The following is a 24,351-nucleotide window of genomic DNA, read 5'->3' on the forward strand; positions in this document are numbered from 1 at the left end:
TCATGCAACTAAGATGTCATTTTCCGAACACTCACGTAAATTGATTAAGTATTTTTAGTTTTATATTGAAAAAAAAAAAATTTTATCAGTTTAAAAGTATTAATTATTTTGAGTTGTTGCCCTTGAATTTTAACACATTTTTAGACAACACGGCGGCTCCCGGCTCGTTTATCATAAAATTTGATCTTCTTAGTTTTTATATACATATACACTTGTGCCCGATATTATTCATACCCCTCGGATCTTTGAGATTTTTATAAGAATATTGCTCAAATCAGAAGGTAGACAATATTAAAAGGATTTCAAACAATAAATCAAGCATAAGCATTTAATTTAAACTCAACAAATAAATAAATTATGCAAGTTTGAAACATTATACAAAGAAAAACAATAATGGCACTAGTTCAAAATTATTCATACCTCTCTTACTAATAGTCAATAGCATGCCCTTTATTCTTAATAACTGCTTGTAACCGTTTTGGATATTTATCAACAAGGTTTTTACAAGCATCAACACTGATTTTTGACCATTCTTCAATGCAGTAGTTCTCCAAATCCCTCAAATTTCTAGGTTTCCGCTTTTTAACCTCAGTTTTCAATATGCGCCTGAGGTTTTCGATAGGGTTCAGGTCGGGACTCTGGCTAGGCCATTCCAAAACATTAATTTGATTATCCTCAAACCATTTCTTGACTATTTTCGCAGTATGTTTTGGATCATTATCCTGTTGAAGGACCCAGTTTGGTCCTAAATGGAGCTTCTCCGCATCCTGTCTAATGTTTTTCTGGAGTATCTCCAAATATTGCTCCTTCTTCATGGGTCCATCTATCTTGACCGAACTACCTGGACTACTAGCCGAAAAGGAGCCCCAAAACATTAGGCTATCACCACCATGTTTCACCGTGGGTATGGTGTTCTTTGGGTTGTAAGCTTCTCCTTTCTTCCTCCAAACGTAAGAAGATTCCATATGACCAAACAATTCAATTTTTGTTTCGTCAGTCCACAAAATACTTGAGAAAACGGACTCGGGAGAATTCACATGGGTCCTAGCAAACTTTCGACGTGCTGCAAGGTGTTTTCCGGTGTGCAATGGAGTCCTTCTTGGTCTTCTCCCTTTCAGACCATTTTCATGCAGAGTCCTTTGCAATGTTTGCCTTGATATTTTTATGCCAGAAGACTCCAGATTTTCTAAAATGTCCTTAGTAGTGGTGGTTGGATTTGCATTAACATTTCTTACAATATTCCTGGTGGCTCTAGCAGACAGTTTCCTTTTCCTTCCTCTACCAATCAAGTTGTTTGTTGTGTGGTGGCTCTGGAATTTTTTGATGGTGCTCTGTACTGTTGCTGTAGGGACCTCAAATTTCTTAGAAATTTACGTGTAACCTAAACCATCCTTATGTGAATTCACAATTTTAGTCCTAAGATCATTGCTAAGCTCTTTTTTCTTCCTCATTCTAATAATTTTTATTCTTTTATGGGTTTTCAGTTGGTATCTTTTTAATTTCTGAAAAATGCAAAAAACGAAATGAAATTAATCAAAGGTTGTATAAAAGCATTCAAAATAACAATCAAACAAGAAACAAACAGTCAGAAACTCGATTAATACTGAAAAAATAAGGGGGTATGATTATTTTTGAACATTGCAGATTTTATAAATAGCTGTAAATTTCTTTTATTACAAGTATCCCGAGATTTTCAAATGACGAAAATGATCAGAAGAGGTGTATTAAGAATATGTATCAATATGGACGTAAACAATAAATTCTTACAAAGTTACACCTAATAAACTCAATTTTCAAGGTGGGGGTATGAATAATATCGGGCACAAGTGTATATATATATATATATATATATATATATATATATATATATATATATATATATATATATATATATATATATAAAAGTACTTGATCAATTTTCGTGATTTCTGGAATATGACATCTCCGCTTCGTGATGGGTAAGTAATTCATAAAAAAAATTTGGTTAGTATTTTTTGTATTTTTTTTAATTAGGTTGGATTCTAAATAAAAATTTCCTTCGACGTCTATCGAATACGCAACTTACATTTGCAGAAGCAAAATAGCATCCCTAAACCAAAATAAATAAATAAATAAACCAAAATGAATAAAAAAAATAAATAAGTAAACCAAAATAAATAAACAAATGCTCTTAGATTTGTGGATATTTACATGGTATTCAATTTGAAGAATGAAAATATTTCTTTTTTTAATATGTTTTATTCTCAACAAAATGGAGATTACATTTTTGTTTACAAAGGAGGGGGGGCGCTTTTGGAGAAGATTTATCTGCATAATACCAGCTCGACATGGGAATAATGGTGAATAATGTGTTATTGATATTGTTATTAGCATCTGAACTGATAGAAGCAGGGAGACGGGGGATTGAAGAGAGGATAAAAAAAGAGAGAGGATAAAAAAAGGAAAACAAAGTATGACAAACATATGGAGGAAAGATGGAAGGAAGGAAAGGACGAAGAAGAAATAAGAGATAGAGGTGAGTAAAGAAGGAGGGGGAAATATGATAGATAGATAGATAGATAGATAGATAGATAAAGGGATGGTGAAAAAAAGGCTAATGATACGAAAGGGAGACAAGAAAAGAAGGAAAGAAAGGAGGAAAGAATCCGCGGAAGAAAAGGAGCAAATAATGGAAAGGATAGATAGATAGATAGATAGATAGATAGATAGATAGATAGATAGAGGGTGGATCAAAAGCAGGCCGAAGATACGACAGAAGGGCAAGAAAGAAGGAAAGAAAGAAGGAACGAATCTGCGGAAGAAAAGAAGAAACAGGGAAAATAAGAGGGAGGATAGATAGATAGATAGATAGATCGATAGATAGAGAGAGATAGAGAGAGAGAGAGAGAGAGAGAGAGAGAGAAAGAAAGACCGAGAGAGAGATAAAGGATGAATAAAAAGAAGGCCGGAAATACGAAAGGAAGACAAGAAAGAAGGGAAGAAAGGAGGAAAGAATCGGTAGAAGAAAAAGAAAATAAGAAATAGAGTAAAAAAGGGGTGATAGATAGATAGATAGATAGATAGATAGATAGATAGATAGATAGATCGTGTGTATGAGGGGGTAGACCGCCATGGAGAATAGTCAACAGGATGAGAAAATAGAAATACGAAAACAAGACAACGACAGGAAAAATGAAGATTGGGTTGTTTGGGCGTTTAGTTTTACGGCATATCAACCCTGTTCGAGCTAGTGATTCCCAAATCCAGTAATTAAAGTTATTTTAGGGAAATGAAGGGGGTTATACTTCAGAGAGTTTATATCTTAAAATATTTATTAATATATATTATTTAAGTTGAATTCATTATTGAGATGAGTATTATTTATTCATTTTATTTATTGCGCACTATTATCCTCATCCTTTTCGTAGTTGTTTCACTTCGTCTCGGCCAACTATTCCTCTGGCCTTCGTCAGATGGTAACCGCGACGGGATAGGAACTCCGAATCTCCTGACTGCATTCTCAGAAATTACTGCCTTCTATAGCAGTGGATAGAGACGTTGAATCTCTACGGTCCCAGGTGAGAATTGTCTGAAGATAACGGTTTCAATCATACCCAAAGCCGACCAGGGGCTTACTTGGCCAAAAACGCGGTGAGCCGACAACAACTATGAATGGCAGTAATTGCTGAGAATGAAGTTAGGAGATTAGGAGTTCCTATCCCGTCGCGGTTACAACGAAGAATAGTTGACCGAAACGTCGTGAAACAACAACTTAGAGAGATGAGGATCATAGTCCACAATAAAATAAAAATTATTTATTAATAGTTTTTATTTTGGACTTTTTGTCTAACGGCATATAAACTCTATCAGGGCTATTTAAGATGGAATCCGGTAATTTCGAAATAAAATTTTTGACTGTTTAAAGTTTATGTCTTCAAATATTTATTAGTGATGTTTCGTTTGGTTGTTTTGTTTTCGGGGAAAGAAGGGTTTATTTTTCAAATAGTATATATCTTAAACGTTAATAATAGTGTATATTTTTGTTGTTTTGTCAATTAATGTTATTTGATGCTGAATTTGATAATTCTGAACAAAAAAAAATTCTTTATATTTTCAAATATTTATTCATAGTGGTTGGTTTGGTTGTTTTGTAAAGAAAAAACTGTTGGTTTTGTTGTTGACTTTGCAGAACATGATTGAGTTTTGAAAAAGGAAAGGAAAAATAATAAAATCAATGTTTTGTTTAAGTCAGGAAGCTGATGATTTCAAACAACCTGGTTTGGTAGCAGCGGAAAAGAAAGGGGAAGAACTGATGGAAGCATTAAAAGAGAAAACATAGAGAATAAAGAAAGGAAAGAAAAGCGAAAAAAAAAAGAAGGAGAAAGAAACGATGGGCGAGGAGAAGGAAGGAAGAATAGGTATTTTCAAGGAAGAATGTATGCAGGAAAGAAGAAATGGAGACAAAAGAAAGAAAGAAAATTACAAAAAATAGAAATAGATGAAACGTAATACTGACAGTAAAAGAAAGAGGAAAGAAAGAAAGAAAGAAAGAGATAACGAAGGACAAAATATCCAACGGTAGATCTTCCGGAAGAAAGGAAAAATGAAATGAAAAATTGAAGAGAAAAGAGAAAAGCAAACTCCAGCAACATTAGGTGTATCAGAATTTTCGGGGGAATTTTTGACACCCCTAACACGAAACTGCGAATAACATATAAAAAAACTCATAATTTCTCTTTTAAAAGGGGGCTATTTATTTTCTTTGTGGATTATACTCCCAAAATAAACTATTAAAGTTGTATAAAAAGTAATAGAAATATTTTTTTATTTTTTAAAAAACGTTGTTTTTTTTTTACGTAATGAAATCAATTGAATTTTACGAGTTAAATATTTTTCAATTTTTAAACTTTAAAAATCTATCAAAATTTTTCTATTGGTTAAATTTTTACAATATTTTCAGGTTCAATGTGGAATTTTATGCTTTTGCCAATAAATCGAATATAATATTTTAGAGAAACGTTTTTTTTTTTTAATTCGCGCTTCGCCCCATTTTGAAATGTCTATTAAAAATTAAATAATTAATTTACTCACCAAAGTTTTATGTATCACAAATTGAAGATAAAAGATCAATAAATAATATATTTAAATTTAAAACAAAAAAAAAGTAGTGTTTTTTTAGAAATTTACCTATAAATCCGAAGTTTAAAACCTTTTTTTTTTTTTTAAACCACATTGGTTTTTAGCGTTTTTTTTATGAAACCTTGGTCGTTGCTCCTTTAATTGAAAACAAATTAGGGTTTGAATTATATTTTTCGAGTAGTTATAAGCTTGGAAAGACTGGAGGTCTAATTATTCAATATTTTTTGCACGCATTCGTAAGGTGAGTTTCTGACACACCTACAGCTACATATAGAGAAATAAATGTACAACGTACGACATCGTATTAAAAATATGTCTTTGAAATGTTTCGTGTGCAGGTGGCTCTTCGCAGCGTAGGAGGAAAAAAGAAAAGCAAAGTGGAAAAAGCAGGCGACACATAGGGAAAAGAATGATAGAACCAAAAGATAGAAGTAAATACGGGAGCGAAAAAGGGAAATATAAAACAGAAAATACTTAAATTTTAATCTTCAGAAAATTAAAAATTCGTTTTATGCTATCTACAAAGGGCGTTCCATCTCATATATATATATATATATATATATATATATATATATATATATATATATATATATATATATATATATATATATAGAGAGAGAGAGAGAGAGAGAATTGAAGACGAAATTATACTTTACAAGAATTAATTCAATAATAAATATTACGATTTGCGGAATTTCAAAGAAATGAGTTCCTCTCATTAAGGAAAAGATATGAATATCATAGCTTTGAATTTGCTGCTATTGGCATAAATTGAAAACTAATCATAAATGTCAAAAAAAAAAGTTTCAGTGCAAACATTTCATGAAATGGGGAAAAGATATGAAAAAAAAGTAAATTAAAAATTACACAATAAAAATCCAAATGAAAGGATATGCAGTTTGTACAAAAATCCAGTTTGATAACCACTCGGAAAAGAAAGATTATTTTGAATCGTAAAGGATTTTAGGCATAGTGGAACAGGCGTAACAAATGCTTCAACGGCCAGTAAAAAAATTTAGTAAAAATTCAGTTTTATATTGTGTTATTCTATGACAAGCTTTATTTCCTATTTTTGTTGCATTGAGCTTTTATTTGTTAATTTTATTTTTATTTCGGACTATTAGTCTCATCTTTATTAGATATTGGTTTTTGATCTTTTTATTGGTTCACAACGTTTCGGCCAACTTCCTCTGGCCTTCGTCAGGTGGTAACCGTGACGGATAGGAACTTCGAATCTCCTAACTGCATTCTCAGCCATCACTGCCATCCGTAGTTGTTGTCGTCTCACCACATTTTTGACCAATTACCTCTGGCACGCTTTGGGTGGGATTGAAACCGCTATCTTCAGACAATGTTCATCTGGAACCATAGAGATTCAACGTCTCTATCAACTGCGCCACGGGCCCCGAGAATGCAGTTAGGAGATTCGAAGTTCCTATCCGTCGCAGTTACCACCTGATGAAGGCCAGAGTAAGTTGGCCGAAACGTTGTGAACCAATAAAAAGATCCAAAAACAACAGCTAATAAAGATGAGACTAACAGTCCGAAATAAAAATAAAATTAACATATAATGCTCATCTCAAAAAATGAATTCCAATTAAGGAATAATATATATATATATATATATATATATATATATATATATATATATATATATATATATATATATATATGAGCTTTTATTTATTTGGTTGGAATTACTACATAAATATCAATATTTATATTTACTTAAAGTTTACAGAAGCTTTTGTCTTGTAAACTTAATTGTTACTATTTTATATATCAAACGAGACAATATTGAAATGGTAACCTTTTGAAAAATAATAAATGACCAACTGAAAAAAAACTTGATATTTGAAACTTAGAGAACTATGATATCACACTACATATACTCTGCATCAAAAATGCATTCAATGTGCTTGGATTTTTTCCAAAATTTATATCAATTTGTTTTTAAATTAAAAACATTTTATTTATGAATTAAACAAAAAATCCATTACAATTGGTATATACAAACTGCGTAACCTTTCATGATTAACCTATATATAGGTTAATCATTTACATATAACGTTACTCAGTTTGTATATACCAATTGTAATGGATTTTTTTTTTAATTGTTCATGTACACTGAGGAAGACCGAAGGATCGGTCTAAAATTATGTGCTTTTGAAAGTAACATTCTTGTTTTTTTGTTTTTTTCAAAATACTTTTTATATTCATATATATATATATATATATATAGATATATATATATATATATATATATATATATATATAAGAACAAGTAGTTAATAAAACATGTTAAAAACACTTTGAAAAAGAGTTAAACACATATTAAATTTTAAAAAGGAAGCACAAAATAAGTGGATAGTCCTTAATCTGCGGAGTTTCGAAGAAATACTTTCCTTCTCATCAGAGGGTAGGATTTAGCAAAATGCGGGAACGGATTTTGCTTGTAAAAGTATTTAATGATTAGTCATAGATCTTACTTGATAACAAATAGTGAATCATATATATATATATATATATATATATATATATATATATATATATATATATATATATATATATATACTAGCAGTACCCGCTATCGAGCGTTGCTCGGTGGAACTATACCCTTTCTCGAAAAAAATTAAAGTAAGGTTGTTGTTGGTGGTCTTGTTCTTGCTGCCCAACCCCAACGTCCTCATGGTTCGAACGACTTTCGGAATAGATACCCCCAACTCCTCATCGTAAGAACGGCTATCGGAATGTCAAGAACGGGTGGAGAGAGGTGGTGAAGTAAGGATGTTGAGTAATATTGCCAATGAGATATTTTTAAAAAAACCGCTAGATCAGGGAAAAGAAATCTCCAGATAATCACTAGATTTTTAATTTTTGTCGTCTGAAATTTTCAAAAACCGCTAATACAAAACCAAAACATCTCAAACAAAGAAAAACACCATATTTTAACTCCTTACTTTACATAAAAATTATATGAATATAGTATATTAAATATAAAAAAATGTTCTGTGTTTTCTCACTATATATTGCTAGAATTATATTGAAGCAGTTGGCTACTCAGAAGGCTTTAACATTTCATCAGCTTGGTTTACCCTATTTTCGGAGAGGGTATATTTTGTTTTGTAAGAAATAAATCATATAATAAAACAGTGGTTATTATAAAAATTAAATTGAAATATATTAAAAATTAAACATCAAAATAATGGCGTAACTAAATATTGAATATTGCCGAATAAATTATCCATAAATATAGGATAAATTAATATTTGCAAAATGAAATTGTATACAAAAATTTACAAAATATGGGCAGCTGATTTTTTAAGCATTCATAGGGAGGGATCGGGGAGGGTAGGTAAAAATGTCAGAAATGTATATAGAGGAAAATAGCACAAAATGAAAATCTTTGAGAATATAATTTCAATTTAAAAAATAAATTATAACTATATTTTAAAGCAGAGGAAGACCCTTAGTAAGCGATCTAAAAAAAATGAGATTCTGCTTTTTAGGCGATTATGTATGAATATTTCGAATATAATATTTTAGAATAATGGGGATCATTTTTTTTATTTTAAATAAAATATTTTAGAATATGTAGTGGGGATCATTTTTCATATAAATTTAATGAAATGATCCCTCGTTTCTAGGAAATTCTTATTTTTTGGGACAGGTTACTAATCTTTAATATATGTTTAACTTTAAGTCTTACTCGTAATGTAGTAAAACCACACGAAATCGCCTTAAGAAGTACAACATACAGAATTTATCTCCCATAGCAAACAAAATGTTAAAAATACTTAACAGTCTTAGTAACAACACAGTCATGTGTTAAAGTGTAGAATAGTTAACAGCCGAGAAATTGTAAACAATAACAAAAAACAACACATATCTGATACATAATGCAGTGAAATTCAAGTATTTTTTATAGGCCTATAACTGTGTTTAAGTTCTTTTTATTTCAGTTCTTTTATAAACAGTTGTCTTTACAAAAATTAGCTGATTACTTGTCGCTTAAGCATTGGGGACTTTAATCTTGAAAAATTGTATATAAAATGTCCGACTCCCACTAACTCTAAATTTTGGAGTGCAACTCAAACTTAGGGTTGGTGGTAGAATAAGTCCTTTGTTTCCAAGTTGAGGAATTACGCCTCCTTGAATAAATTAAACGTCCAGTTGTTTAAAGACCACTTTGAACCATATTGTTTAAAGACCACTTTGAACCATATTGTTTAAAGACCACTTTGAACCATATTGTTTGAATACCACTTTGAACCATATTGTTTAAAGACCACTTTGAATCATATTGTTTAAAGACCACTTTGAACCATATTGTTTAAAGACCACTTTGAACCATATTGTTTAAAGACCACTTTGAACCATATTGTTTGAATACCACTTTGAACCATATTGTTTAAAGACCACTTTGAATCATATTGTTTAAAGACCACTTTGAACCATATTGTTTGAATACCACTTTGAACCATATTGTTTAAAGACCACTTTGAATCATATTGTTTAAAGACCACTTTGAACCATATTGTTTAAAGACCACTTTGAACCATATTGTTTAAAGACCACTTTGAACCATATTGTTTAAAGACCACTTTGAACCATATAATTTGATATTATATAAAAAAAACGTTCTTTTAGCACGTTAAAAGTATTGTATATATATATTTTTTATAATTTTGTGCTGTTGATGGTTTCTTTTTACAAATTTCTGCTTGTAAATTTTTTACATTTTAACTAATCGAAATAATACTTATAAATAAAGATGGGTGCTTAGGGTGTCTTTTAAACTATAGTGGATGTAACGCCTCCACCCCAATAAAATGTGATTTTGTGGAGAGTAGCTATCGAAGATAAGTTAATGTCAACCGGTTAGTTATTCGAAAAAGACAAAATGTTTAAAAAAAGTAAAAAAGTTACCGGCAGTTCCTAGGCGCGAACATTACTTAGAAAATGGGGCGAATTTAAAAGTAAGTGCGCTATCGAATCGGTCACTGAAATTGCCTGAAAATTTATCCTTATGTATTGAATGAGTGACCTAAATAAAACTGTAACACTACTGATCTCTCTAACACACTCTCTCTCTCACTCTGTCTCTCTCTCTCTCTATATATATATATATATATAACTGTCATTCTCTCCGTCTGTCTGTCTCTGTCTATCTCCCTCCCCCTGTATCCTCTCTCTCTCTCTGTCTCTCTCTCACGCGCGCGCACTTAAAAGAAAATACGGTCTAAGTAAATAAAAAAAGATAACGAAGATGGAAGTGAGTGGAATTCTCTGTATCTCTCTATTTCTAACTGTATTTTTCTCTTTCTATCTCTCTCCTTCACTCTCCCTATCTCTCGCTCTATCTTCCTTCCTCTTTATCCTCTCTCTCTCTCTCTATCTCTCTACCCCCTCTCTCTCTCTGTATTACTCGCTGGTCGGTGTAATCGGCATGTTCCTTAGAAAAGAAAATACGGTCCAAGTAAGTAAATATAGGCATAAATAAATAGAAATATTTATAAATAACGAAGACGAGAATGAGTAAGACTAAACGTAGACCATAAGGTTCCTAATGTAATGAATGGATAAGTAAAAAGCACGGGGGTCTGATTATAAGTTTCGAACCGTTCGTTTAAAGTGTGAAGAACGGATAGCAGAAATATAGAATGTATACTAATCAGCCAATCAGCGGGAGCGGATTTTGCTAAGGGAGAATTTTTTATCTATAAGTGTTACAGGGAAAGGCTGTCCCCTTTCCATGTTAATAAGAAGAGTATTAGATAGGTGAAAATGAGATTAGGATAAGTCGAGACTCGAACCTTGTAAGCAAAGTTAAGAAATGGAATGTTAGAAATTTAGTCTATTGATAAATTCTATTAGAAATAGTTAGATATTGTTTATATCGTAAAAAGAATTGATTGTTCATTCTGTTTTGGAATCGGACTGTTTAAAAGGCAAACCGAAAAGAATGAACAATATAAATTAAAAATATATTGTTAAAAAATAGGTTAGAGTCATATGTTGAGATTTCTTTTGTTGTCAAAACCGTGTGCATAGCCATGTGAATTAGTCACGTTTTGAAAACACACTTCTGACGTCATAACGAAGGGGGAGTTAGTCAATCAGAGAGTCAGTCAAAGAGAGAGAGAGAGTTGAGAGTCAGTCAGTTGGCAGTCAGTGGTCAGATGACCCTTTGGAAGCGAAGGGTAGAGATTTAACCATGTAGATACAAATGTGAATTCCTCACGTAAAATAGAAGAATATAAGTATGCATCGGGTGAAGTTCGAAACTACAACTCTGTCTTTGATAACGGTGGGCTTACTGGTCGGACCACGGCGACATGTATTTATTTTTATTTTTTTTACTCACGTTCAGCCGTAAAAAGCCACTTGAACATAAGGGGCTACTATCTAGGACCATATGTAGGCAAGATTAATAAGACATTGGCTTACGTTACATTTAAACTTTTGCATGTCAGTACATTCATGGAAGCAGGTAACAAGGAAGGAATTCCCAAGTCTTGCTCTTTGAGGGCAGACACTATTAGAGTAAAGAGCGTTCTGGCATTTATGAACCTCAAGAGAAGGGATGGGATTTTGTTGCTAAGCGGGTTTGTCGGGGATATGTATAAGGGAGGCGCAAGTGCAACGAGTTCATTAGGACAAATTCTCTTAAATTATTTGCAAAACAAACATTGCGGCGATGGGACAGGAGTTGCAGCTTAGTTGACAAAGTGGGACCTAACAGATTGAATTTTTTTTCTTTGAACACTATCCAAGGAGGAGAGAGGGAAATTATTAACCGCTTCATAAGGAGAAACATAATACAATCAAATTATGTGTACGATCGTTTTGGAAGCGATAATCATTTATTTCACTTAATATTTACAAACAAAATATTAAGAAATAAAACATGTTTAGATATCATCTTTTTGTCAGCACAAAATGGAGGAGTTAAGATTGGGAAAGACACCAAATTTAAACTAGTGTTTTTGAAGTGATTGTGGCTAGTGAACATTTGCATGGAAGTTGTTTCATGGTGTTTTTTTTTTTTAAGCGTAAGAAGGTTTTTCGATGTGTGATGTTTCATTCTTGGACACAAATTTTAAAGAAGTGTTGTTTATAAGGAATATGTCTTAATAGTAATGTTGTTTATAAGGAATATGTCTTAATAGTAATGTTGTTTATAAGGAATATGTCTTAATAGTAATGTTGTTTATAAGGAATATGTCTTAATAGTAATGTTGTTTATAAGGAATATGTCTTAATAGTAATGTTGTTTATAAGGAATATGTCTTAATAGTAATGTTGTTTATAAGGAATATGTCTTAATAGTAATGTTTTTTTATAAGGAATATATCTTAATAGTAATGTTTTTTATAAGGAATATGTCTTAATAGTAATGTTTTTTATAAGGAATATATCTTAATAGTAATGTTATTTATAAGGAATATATCTTAATAGTAATGTTTTTTATAAGGAATATGTCTTAATAGTAATGTTTTTTATAAGGAATATATCTTAATAGTAATGTTTTTATAAGGAATATGTCTTAATAGTGATGTTATTTATAAGGAATATGTCTTAATAGTAATGTTTTTTTATAAGGAATATATCTTAATAGTAATGTTTTTTATAAGGAATATGTCTTAATAGTAATGTTTTTTATAAGGAATATGTCTTAATAGTAATGTTTTTTATAAGGAATATATCTTAATAGTAATGTTTTTTATAAGGAATATGTCTTAATAGTAATGTTAATTTCTAAAAATTAAAATACTATTTGGATATTTTTTCTAAATCTAAAATAACGGTAATTGAAATAGTGTTGGTATTAATATTATTATTAATAAACATTTTAAAAATCTAAATTAAATCTAAAATACTCCGAGCACAGCATCTTTAACTGAGATTTTGCGGTTTTAGACTTTGGTCTATTACTTTCTCTCTCACTCTCTCTTTCTCTCTTTCTCTCTCTCTTTCTATTTCTCTTTTTCTCTGTCTCTCTCTTTTTCTCTCTCTCTTTTTCTCTTTCTCTCTTTCTCTCTCTCTGTCTCTCTCTCTTTCTCTCTCTCTCTTTCTCTGTCTCTGTCTCTCTCTGCTCTCTCTCTCTGTCTGTCTCTCTCTTTCCCTCTTTCTCTCTCTGTCTCTCTCTGTCTCTCTCAGTCTCTCTCTTTCTCTCTCTCTCTTTCTCTCTTTCTCTCTCTCTTTCTATTTCTCTTTTTCTCTGTCTCTTTCTTTTTCTCTCTCTCTTTTTCTCTTTCTCTCTTTCTCTCTCTCTGTATCTCTCTCTCTTTCTCTCCCTCTTTCTCTGTCTCTGTCTCTCTCTGTTCTCTCTGTCTGTCTGTCTCTCTCTTTTCCTCTTTCTCTCTCTCTCTGTCTCTCTCTGTCTCTCTCTGTCTCTCTCAGTCTCTCTCTTTCTCTCTCTCTCTTTCTCTTTCTCTCTGTCTCTCTCTGTCTCTCTTTCTCTCTTTCTCTCTGTCTCTCTCTGTCTCTCTCTCTTTCTCTCTCTCTTTCTCTGTCTCTGTCTCTCTCTTTGCTCTCTCTCTCTCTGTCTCTCTCTTTCTCTCTCTGTGTCTCTCTCTGTCTCTCTCTCTTTCTCTCTCTCTCTCTCTCTGTTTCTCTCCAGAGAAGTATTGGGTTTGTTTTTGTTTTACGGCATATCAACCCTTTTCATGTTATTTAATGCTGAGTCCAGTGATTTTTAAGAATTCTTTTTGATAGAATATACATATATATATATATATATATATATATATATATATATATATATATATATATATATATATATATATATATTATTTTAAAAATTGGTTTCTATCGAACCCATAGTTGGGACCCTAACAGGTATCACCACTCCGGGTCAGAGTTGATCTGGGGGCAATGGCAATTAAAGGGTTGCACCGCACTCCCTAAAGCCCACAAGCTGGGGCCTCACCATCGGATATAGTTTAAGGTCATATCCAGGACCAGAAGTGTTAGATCGACGTGTACAATTCGCACCCATTTTATAAGATTGTTTTTCATCTTTTTTTCAAATTTTCACTGAATTATTATCGATTGGAGACGAAACTACCACATTATCTAAAACAAATTGCAAAACATTCAATATTTAGAGTTTTTAAAGGGGTACCCAGTTTCTAATACAACGTTCTAGTAAATCAATCCCCCATATTGAAACCAGACAACGAGCCTAACGAAGGGTTTAATGAGCGTAGGTTTGTGTGAGTTGGAGGTGAAGGGTTGTTTTTTTGTTCTAAAATTTGTTGAAAATAATTAAAAATTATTTTCTGATTTATAACTTGTAAAAAATATATGAAACTTTGTGAGGAATTAACTTTTTAAAAAAATGTACACGTTCATGAAAAATATGACAAACAAACAAAAAGATCTAATATAAAATAATCAATATGTTTTGGGGGAAAAATATTTTTATTAATTCTCAACAAAGTATATTGGAGAAAGAAAAATTGAATATAAAAAATAATTTTTGGTCCCCCGACAAAAGGAGGGTGAGTCTGTAAATTCATTCTTGTCGGTTCGTCCGTTTGTCTGTCCGCACTTTTCTCGATAGCAACTGTTTGGAATTTTTTGAAATTTTGCACAAACATTAAACATCATATGAGCAAAAAAAAGTAACAGAACAGATTTTCCGAGAAAACTCCGGTGACCCCCAGGGGTGCCTTTGGGTTAAAATGGCTAAACTTGACACTTTTGTGCTTATTAAAAAAAAAAAATTGATACCTTGGATTTTTATAAAACTTTCAGAAAAATTGTAACTAACTGATTTCTATATAATTTTGTTTGTCTATACTTCGCGATAACTCTTGGGTGTGCCCCAGGGGCTCTTTTAGAGCTAATAAAAACATTCCATTTTTTTTTTTTAACTATTTTACCATATTTGTCACAAATTTTCTGTATATATCTATTTAGCAATTTTGCATGGTGCTGAACTCAAATTTAAATATGTTAAGGCATTGGAAACTTTGGGGACTAAATGTGGGTGGGGCAAATGATGAACTTTGTCATTTCTTTTTTTTTTTTTTTTTTTTTTTTTTGCATGGTGCAGAACTCAAATTTACATATGTTAAGCCCAAAACTGCACTGTTTGTTCATTTTCATCAGAATTTGACGCCCACTGGGGACTTTTGGGGCTAATTGGGAGGGGTTAATGCTGAACTTAGTCATTTTTATGTTTCGTTTACTATACACTCACGGGGAACCATGCATGATTAACTTGTTTATTTATTAATCAAAGGGAAATAATTCGGTTCCGTGTTCTCATCGTGTGGTTACATTATTAGAAACTGAGTATCCCTTTAAAATCTCTAAATATTGAATTTGTTGCTATATTTTTGGATAATATGGCAAATTAGTCTCCAATCGATTATAATCCGCTGATAAAACTGAAAAAAAAAGTCGAAAATAAAAAAATATAAGAAAGGGTGAGAATTGTACACGTCGAGTAAGTGTTCTGTTTTAGGAGTGAATATCGAGGAAATATTAACTATTATTAGTACTCAGTGATTTGGGTAACAGAATTATGACTTGAAAGTGTGAGGTTTTCCTCCGCTCCCCCTCTCTTTTACTTTTTTTTCTTTTAGTAATGCTAAATTGTTGATTGGATTAAATATGAAGTTTGATGAAATCGATTGGAAACAATTTTTTTTTCTTTTTAACAACACGGACCCATGTTTGCCTCACGTGACTGACGAAACAGATTTATTTATGTCGATTGTAGCCCGAAAGCAATAGATCAGCAAAATTACTGTGTAAAATTGACACACACCTCATATATATATATATATATATATATATATATATATATATATATATATATATATAAACGACGTTTGTATTCAATAAACGCTCCCTATTATTCCCGTGTCTCCCTTATTCTGTCTTTCTCCCTTTTCTTCGTTAAATGCTTCCTATACTCTATCTACTTCTCTCCTTCTCTTTTATTTTCGTTCTAATACAAAGTCAAGAGCATTTCGTATAAATCATACGTAATAAGCCATTTTGCGAAAGTATCCGATTATTATTTTTAATCTAATGCGTGTGTTTGTGTATGTATGTATGTATGTATGTATGTATGTACATATAAATATGTATATATGTATATATGTGTGTACATATATATATATATATATTGTATAATGTATGTAACTATATATACATATATGTGTATGTGTGTACATAAATGTGTGTGCGCGCGTGTGTGTCCGTGTGTATTGATTGTATATCATTTTGCGATTATTGTTTGGCTTTTAGGGAAAGCTTATGTGCGTAGTGCAAGGTCAGCTTGTTTATAATGGAAAATGAATGGTTATTGATGCTGTTATTACGATCAGGGTTGAAAGGAGGGGGAAAGAGGGAGAGGAGAGGGAGGGGACGATGGAGATAGTAGCAAAGTGAGAAGAAGAAGAAGAAGAAGAACAAGGAGGACGAGGGGGGAGGAGGAGGGGAAGGAGGAGGGAACAGGAGCAAGAATAGGAATTAGATTAATAGAAGAAACGATGAATAATAATAATAATAATAAAAGATGATAAGAGTAGAAGAAGAAAGCAAGAAATGAGAAAGGAAGAGAAGAAGAAGAAGAAGAAGAAGAAGAAGAAGAAGAAGAAGAAGAAGAAGAAAATGAAGAAGAAGAAGAAGAAGAATTAGATAGAAACTGAGAGACACAGAGAAGGGTCTAAAAGAAGAAAAGGAAAATCAAAAAGAAGAGGAAGAAAAAATAAGAATACAATGAATAGAAGATGAAAGAAAGGAATAATAATAATAATAATAATAATAATAATAATAATAATAATAATAATAATAATAATAATACATAAAGATGGGGAAAATAGGGAGAAGAAGAAGATGAAAAAAAGGATTAGAGAGAAAAGAACCGAGAAGAAAAAGAAGGAAAAGAAAGAAGATGAAGAAAACTGGAAGAAGAGGAAAAGAGAAAAGGCGAAGAAAGGGGGTTAGAAGGGGAAGTGGAAGAACGGAAGAAAGGAAGGAAGGAAGGGAGGAAATGAAGAAGAAGAAGAAGAAGAAGAAGAAGAAGGAAAAGGATCTTAGGAAAATTTATATATTTCTCTTAAAATATTCGATGCTATTATGAAACTTAAAAAGAAGACGAAAAACAGTATTGAAAGTATTAAACGGAAACAGAAAAAAATAAATAAATAAAAATATATTTCTAATTTTTTCTCAAGTAATTCTTGGAATGTTCATATCTTTTTTATTACCCAATTCTTGTTTTGAAAAGAAAACCAGTTTTTTATTCCTCAGCTTAAAAAAAAATCCATCTTTGCTTTCACGATTTCCTCCGTTTCATTTTGACTTTCAGCTTTAAAAACCTCCTTCATATCCTAACCCCCACCCCCGTTGATTTACAATTCTGTCGATGGCATTTCATAACAAATATCAACGCAACACGGCCACCAGATGCTTTTCTATATTCTACTGGCGGATCAGCAAGAACTAAATAAATTTAAAACCTAACGGCTGTTGTACATTCCTTGTAAACTTTTAAGCGAAAAACAAGAAAGAAAATCAAACTATAAATGACTGTTACCAAAGGCAATAAAAATTACTAATTCGCTCCCACTGCAAGAACGTAGACATATGTAGGATTGTGAAGTCAGCGTCCGCAAAGACGAGGATTTTGACTTCCGAAACGTGCCTGGACAACTCCGTCGGCATTCCCCAGTAAGGGGGTCTCAAGCGATTAGCAATAAACTAACCCTTTCCCAAAGATAGAAGGCAAATCCTGAAAGGGTGGACCTCCTAGAACTGCGCAGAACTAACATTCCACCGCAATGTATTTCTTTATAAACTTTTAAACCGCTATGTAGCAACTAATTTCAAATGTCTATGGTCCTGAATATGACCTTAAACTATATCCGATGGTGAGGTCCCAGTGCGGGCTTTGGGTAGTGTGGAGCCACTCCTTAATTGCCATTGCTCACAGGTCCACTCCGATCCGAAGTGGTAGTACCGGTTAGGATCCCAACTATGGGTTGAATAGAAAACGAATTGAAAAAAAACCCAACAAAAAACGAATATATTCTATTAAAAAAATTTTCCTCAAAAATCACTGGATTCGGCATTAAATAACCTGAAAAAGGTTGATATGCCGTAAAACAAAAACAACCAACCCTCAAATGTCTCTGTCTGTGCCGCGTGATTGAGTTAAACCAATAAAACAATGACTTCTACAAACGAAAACAGGTGAAGCTTAAATAAAACATCATGATACTGCTGATCATGATTATAATCATTGAGGACATTGACAAGGCTGATGCAAAGAAGAAGATGCCTCATCTATCATGCTAGAAAATTACTAACACCTGAGAGTATCCAACATCTGTACAAAGCCACCATTCACACATGCGTGGCATATTGTTGCCATAGTCTTTCTCTTAGATAGGCTCTAAAAATAAAGTTTGAAATTTAATAGGTCCCGTGCTATCGTTCAAGCTTCAGCCCCTGTCCCATCGCCGCAGTGTTGCATCCCTGTGCCTGTTTTATAAATACTTTCGTGAAATATGCCCTGATGAACTCATAGCACTTGTCCCCATCCCCCGATATACATATCTCCGACTAACCTGATAAGCAGCAAAATCTCACCCCTTCCCTGTTGAGGTCTCTAGATGTTGAAAAGCCATCTAGTTTAATAATTTCCGCGCTCCATCTACTAGACTTTGGAATTCCCTCCCTGTTCCCTGCTTTCCTTACTGTACTAACATACAGAAGTTTAAAAGTAATGCGAACAGATATCTCGCTGCTCAACTCCCCACATAGTCCCAATTAGTATCCTTCCACACCTAATTGGCAGTGCGCTCTGTTTGCAAAATAGTAAAAGAAAACTTTTTGGCTAGGAACAAAGTGTAGCATCTGTTCTGATGCTGCATTTAATTTTTTTGTTCTCGGTTAGTGGAGGACTAAAAGCTACTCGAGATTAATGAAATAAAATGATCGCTCGCTGAGAGATGAAAAACCTTATGACCTGACCTGAAATGACTGATGGGATCGACTATTCGTATTATCTGTGATCTTCAAACTACGGTTCTCATCTGTAGAGTATTTTTCACAAGGTTTCGATCGATGTAGTCCTCCAGCCTTCCTCAGATGTAGTTTCTCGAACTCGGGAGTCTTTCTGTGGAACTCGCGATGCAGCTGGGAATTTGAAAAGAAGCTCTTTATTTAATCAGTAATTGGATTTTGAATGTAACTTGCAACTAAATTTTATCAAGTACTTTATGCACTGCGCCATGGGTCGTTCTGGACAATTCTAGTATGAATTTTAAGGGTTTTACACCTATTTTAGTTTTTATATGTATGCTCTTGGCACTTATGACACTAATAAAGGCGGATTTTTCGATCCCCATAAAATAATAACAGTAAAATCATGTAAAAAAAAAAATTGTAATTTTTTTCACTATTCTCAAGAAGAAAGATTAAAAAAAGAAAATAATAATCCATATTTTTTTACTCTCCGTAAAAATTGGTGAATTTACAAAACCTTCCTCCAAAAATTAAAAATGGGAAAAATGGAACCAATGTTATTTCTACGTATTTTGACGTAAACAATGAAAAAAAAGCGATGCTTTCAAATTTCAAGTCATTGATCAATTTTTTTTTTGTTTTGTTTTGTTTTTAGAGAAATATTTACAAAAAAAGCTAAACTATATAAAAAATAATATACAAGCAAACATTCTCATAGTTTGCCTCCCCTTAGAATATTTTTGGGGTGGGATTCATGTTCTAGTTTTTATTTTTAAAATACACTGGAATGATGAAATAAAATATACTTAATTTCGGGTCAAAAGCGTTGCCGATTTATACGATTTTTATCGTTTTTTTTTTAAGAAGTTGGAAAATGTATTAAAATTATTTAAGTTTTACGAAATTGTTTAATTATTTATTATTTACATTTGACAGTTTTTTTACTTGCGTAATTTACAAAAAAATTAAAAAATTATTTATTATTTTTTTTAATGACTGAATTTTTCAAAGTTCGTGAAAAAATGTGAAAGATTTGCTCTTAAAACTTATCATGAATAAACAAAAAACTTAATTAAATCGATGCCATTTTTTTGCTAATGAATGGATAAAAGATATATTTACAACTAAACGTGAATAATTTTTTGTATGGTAGACCAATATGGTAAAAATCAGCGTGTTTTCTTTAAAGGTCATCTGAGTGCGTTACGTTAGTTGCTTTTGATTCTAAAATGTTCAATTTTCACACTTCGTAGTAAGTTGTTTTGAATTCAGTAAAAATGTAAGTATGTCTGTACGTTGAAATGGATTGAGAGTTTTTCGATGCGGGTCAAAATAACTCAATGGGCATTAAAATGTTTTCATGCTGAAGATGTTTTGGCTAGTGATAAAAAAGAAAATATAAAATAGGATAAAATAAATTGTTTTTTTTAAATTTCTTTTAAATTATGTTAATTTAATTCCATTAGTTTTATATATTTTTATACTTATTTTTTTTTTGTGTTACATTTTCACCCCCAAACAAGGCACAGTGCCAGTTTCATGTAGGAGGCTACTATGTAGGACATAAGTTGCAGGGCATACTTGGGAGTTGAACAGCAAAATGTCTGTTCACAATTACACTTAAACTTCTGCATCTCAGTACAGTTGGAAAAGCAGGAACCCGACGAAATGTAGCATCCCTCTGCCTGTTCTACAAGTACTTTCACGGTGAATGCTCCGACTAACTGAAAGCACTTGTACCCCCTCGACGTAAATACCCCCGACAAACCTGACACGCAGCAAAATCTCACCCTTTCACAGTTGAGATCCCTAGATGTAGGAGAGCCTTCTACTCCAGTAGTTTCTGCTCCAGAACCGCTAAACTTTGGGATTACCTTCCAGGTTCATGCTTCTCCAGCTGTACTGACATGCAGAAGTTAAAGTGTAACGTGAACCGACATCTTGCTGCCAAACTCCCCACATACCCCTGTAGCTTATGTCCCTGATAGTAGCCCCCTACATCAATGTGGCAACGTGCCTTGTTTGGGGTGAAAATGTAATTAAAAAAAAGTCTAGCAGTTCTGGCGAAGAAACTATTAGAGTAGAAGGCTTTCTTACATCTAGGGATCTCTACTGTGTAGGAGTGGGGTTAGGGTTAGGGTTAGTCAGAAAATAGGCTCAAATTTTTCCGATTCCGATACCCCAAAAGCTCCGATTCCGATTAATCGTCCCAACACTAGTTTTTACAATGAGGAGCATATAATAAACTCACAGGAAAATTGAGGAAACCAATTGAGATACCGCCATGTTGTTTTTTGGTATCGCTCAAGATGGAAAAAATATTAAAATGTCTTTTTTTACCCTTATTACTATATAATACTAAATTGATTTTAACCCTAAAATGTTTCTAATGCCATAAAAGTATATTATCAAAATCTTTAACCTCTTCATTTACCGATTATTGTCTATTAAGGTCTTCCATTACTCATATTAGAGCAGAAGGCTTTCTTAGGTGTAAGTATCTCTACTGTGTAGGAGTGGAACTTTGCTGCTTGTCAGATTTGTCAGAGGTATTTATGTCGAGGGGAACAAGGGGTTGTAGTTCGTCGGAGCATCCACTATTAAAATACTTGTAAAACACTCAGAGGGATGCAACATTCCGTCGATGGGATATAGATTAAAGCTTAGATGACAGTTCGGGACCTATCGGGTTGCTGACGCTCTTTTGAACCCTGTCCATGAGTGAGAGACTAGTAGCAGATGCACCAGCCCAAATGTGACAACAATACCCCATACATGGGCGAATGGTGGCCTTGTAGAGGTACAGGATATATTCAGGCGTAAGTAACTTTCAAGCACGGTAGAGAGACTCCATCTTCTTCTCAGCAGCTTTGACAATGCTCTCGATGTATCTGTTCCAACGCATGCGCCCTGTGAACGATAAGCCGAGGAGTTTGAACAAAGTACTTCCAGGTAATGTATGTTAGGGCATATTTATTGGTGGTTGAGAAAATATTCTTGTAATGATTACAGGAAAAGAGCGTAGTCTTGGCAGTATTGAACGTTACCATTCAAATAGGTCGCGAATTTTGTTTAAGAATAAGTTTAAATGTTAGCTTACAGTTTGAATCTCGAATAACAGGTAAAATTGACCCCTCTTAAGTTTCCGATGAAGTGAATTAAATGATTTAATAAAAAAAATCCTTTGTCTGTTGCTGGCTGCAAATTATTTTCTTTAACATGCTATGAAAATCAGTGTTATTTTTACACTTTCACTGTTTCTTGGAATACCTAATCAGGTCTTACATAAAGTTAGAATTTATTACTTAACTAATTTATAAATTCAATAATGAAACCTATATTACTTGTTTCTTCACTGTTAGAACAAAAATATAATTTTTAAATCAAGTAACTAAAACAATCGGGTTCAGAGGTAATTAAATTTCTTTGTGCACGGCTGGTCGTACAATGTGTTAATATGAAAAGGTTATTTTTAGTTTATAATTCCATACAAAAATTTGGAATTGAAAATAAGTTTCCGATAAAGATTTAGCAATTAAATTTACTACGACATCTTTATTAATCACAGTAATTTTTGTGGTCATTTTCCAGTATAGCCAAAAAAATAAAAACTCGTATATATATATATATATATATATATATATATATATATATATGTGTGTGTGTGTGTGTGTGTGTGTGTGTATGTGTGTGTGTGTGAATCTATATATCTATAAAACTGAACGTGTCTGTCAGTGTGTCTCTGTGTGTACATTTTCCTACGCAATAACTCTATCAATTTACAGTCTACAGACTCGAAATCTGATATACAGGGTACTGAGATTTGGGAAAATATTTGTAATCGGGGTTCGGCCAGTAATTTGGCTGTTAAGGGGCCAAAGTTCAACGATGTAACCTTCGAGAACTCTACCAAACTCCTCCGACAATTTTCGGTCTAAACACTTGAAATTTTAGATATAGATTCTGTGGACGTGGATCTAACTTAATAACTTGATTTGAGGCCAAAACAATAAATGTTAAGGGGCCATAATAGGGGTCAAAGTTTTTAAAAAATTGACCTCTGTTGTCTCTACCAAATTACTCAGATAATTTCTGGTCTAAACATTTGAAATTTTACATAAAGGGAATTCAGAGATAGGGCAAGCTTTTTCATCGGTTTGGATTGAAAATTTTTAGTTATCAATATATAAATTTATGTATGTATGTATGTATGTATGTATGTATGCCTAAAACTTTCGACAGAGGCGACGGATATTACAAGATCAGTATCGTTTTTAAGTTCGACCTTTCATGTGACAAATGACGAAAACTTGGCTACAAACATTAATTCCTTCACCTTCAACTAGGCACTTTTCTACAGAGGGGGCGCTTTTTTTCGCCGATATTTTTTAAAGTCATCCTCTCCTTTCGATTGTCTAGCCTTAATTAAAACTACGTCACTTCCGGTTTGGCGGTGGTCGTAACAGCAAAGACGTCAGGTTTTTCCACCGTTTTTTTCCTCCTTTGTGGTACGGGTTCAAGCCTGCCTTCCTACTACCACTTTTTTTTTTTTTTTTGCTCAACACACACGTCCAAACACCCGGGTACGCCGGGCTGAAATGCTAGTATATATATATATATATATATATATATATATATATATATATATATATATATAAAACAAATGTTACCAAAGGAAAAATCCAGGATAAGTTATTTGTGTGTTTTAACGTTTTGTAAAGCGGGTATTTAATTTGAAATACAAGTAGTGTAAAGTAATCGTGACATTTATTGGGTGGAATTTATAATGAGCTGTTTATTAGTGTTTTGAGACCGAGACATACCTGCATTCTGGATTCTTCTAGTATTATAATAAATCACGATATGAGACAGGCACGTGTAGAGGGGGAAGGTGTTAAGAGTACCAAGCACCTGCCCCTTTTACTCTTGTTTTAAAAGTTCCCTTTTTCAGAGTAATGTATTATAGGCATGTGCCCCCAGACAGTGTTCATTACAATATTTTTGCCGTTTTTTTTTCACTTGAGCACCTAACCCTAACCCTAACCCTAACCTGCCCCGAGAAAGTTCTCTGCGCATAACCAATGTGAGATAACACTCTCAAGGGGGCAGTATCGTAATACCGTAGATTCAGCAGGAGTACTAGAAGTGCGTAACGCGCACAGCTACTCATATTTGACACCATTGTATAGTAAGATCTGCTTTTTTCTTTTATCTTATCTTTGTAAGCTTTTTCGG

This window comes from Euprymna scolopes, chromosome 28 (genome assembly GCF_053919585.1).
Source record: "Euprymna scolopes isolate OS-2025 chromosome 28, ASM5391958v1, whole genome shotgun sequence".
Classification (NCBI taxonomy): Eukaryota; Metazoa; Mollusca; class Cephalopoda; order Sepiida; family Sepiolidae; genus Euprymna; species Euprymna scolopes.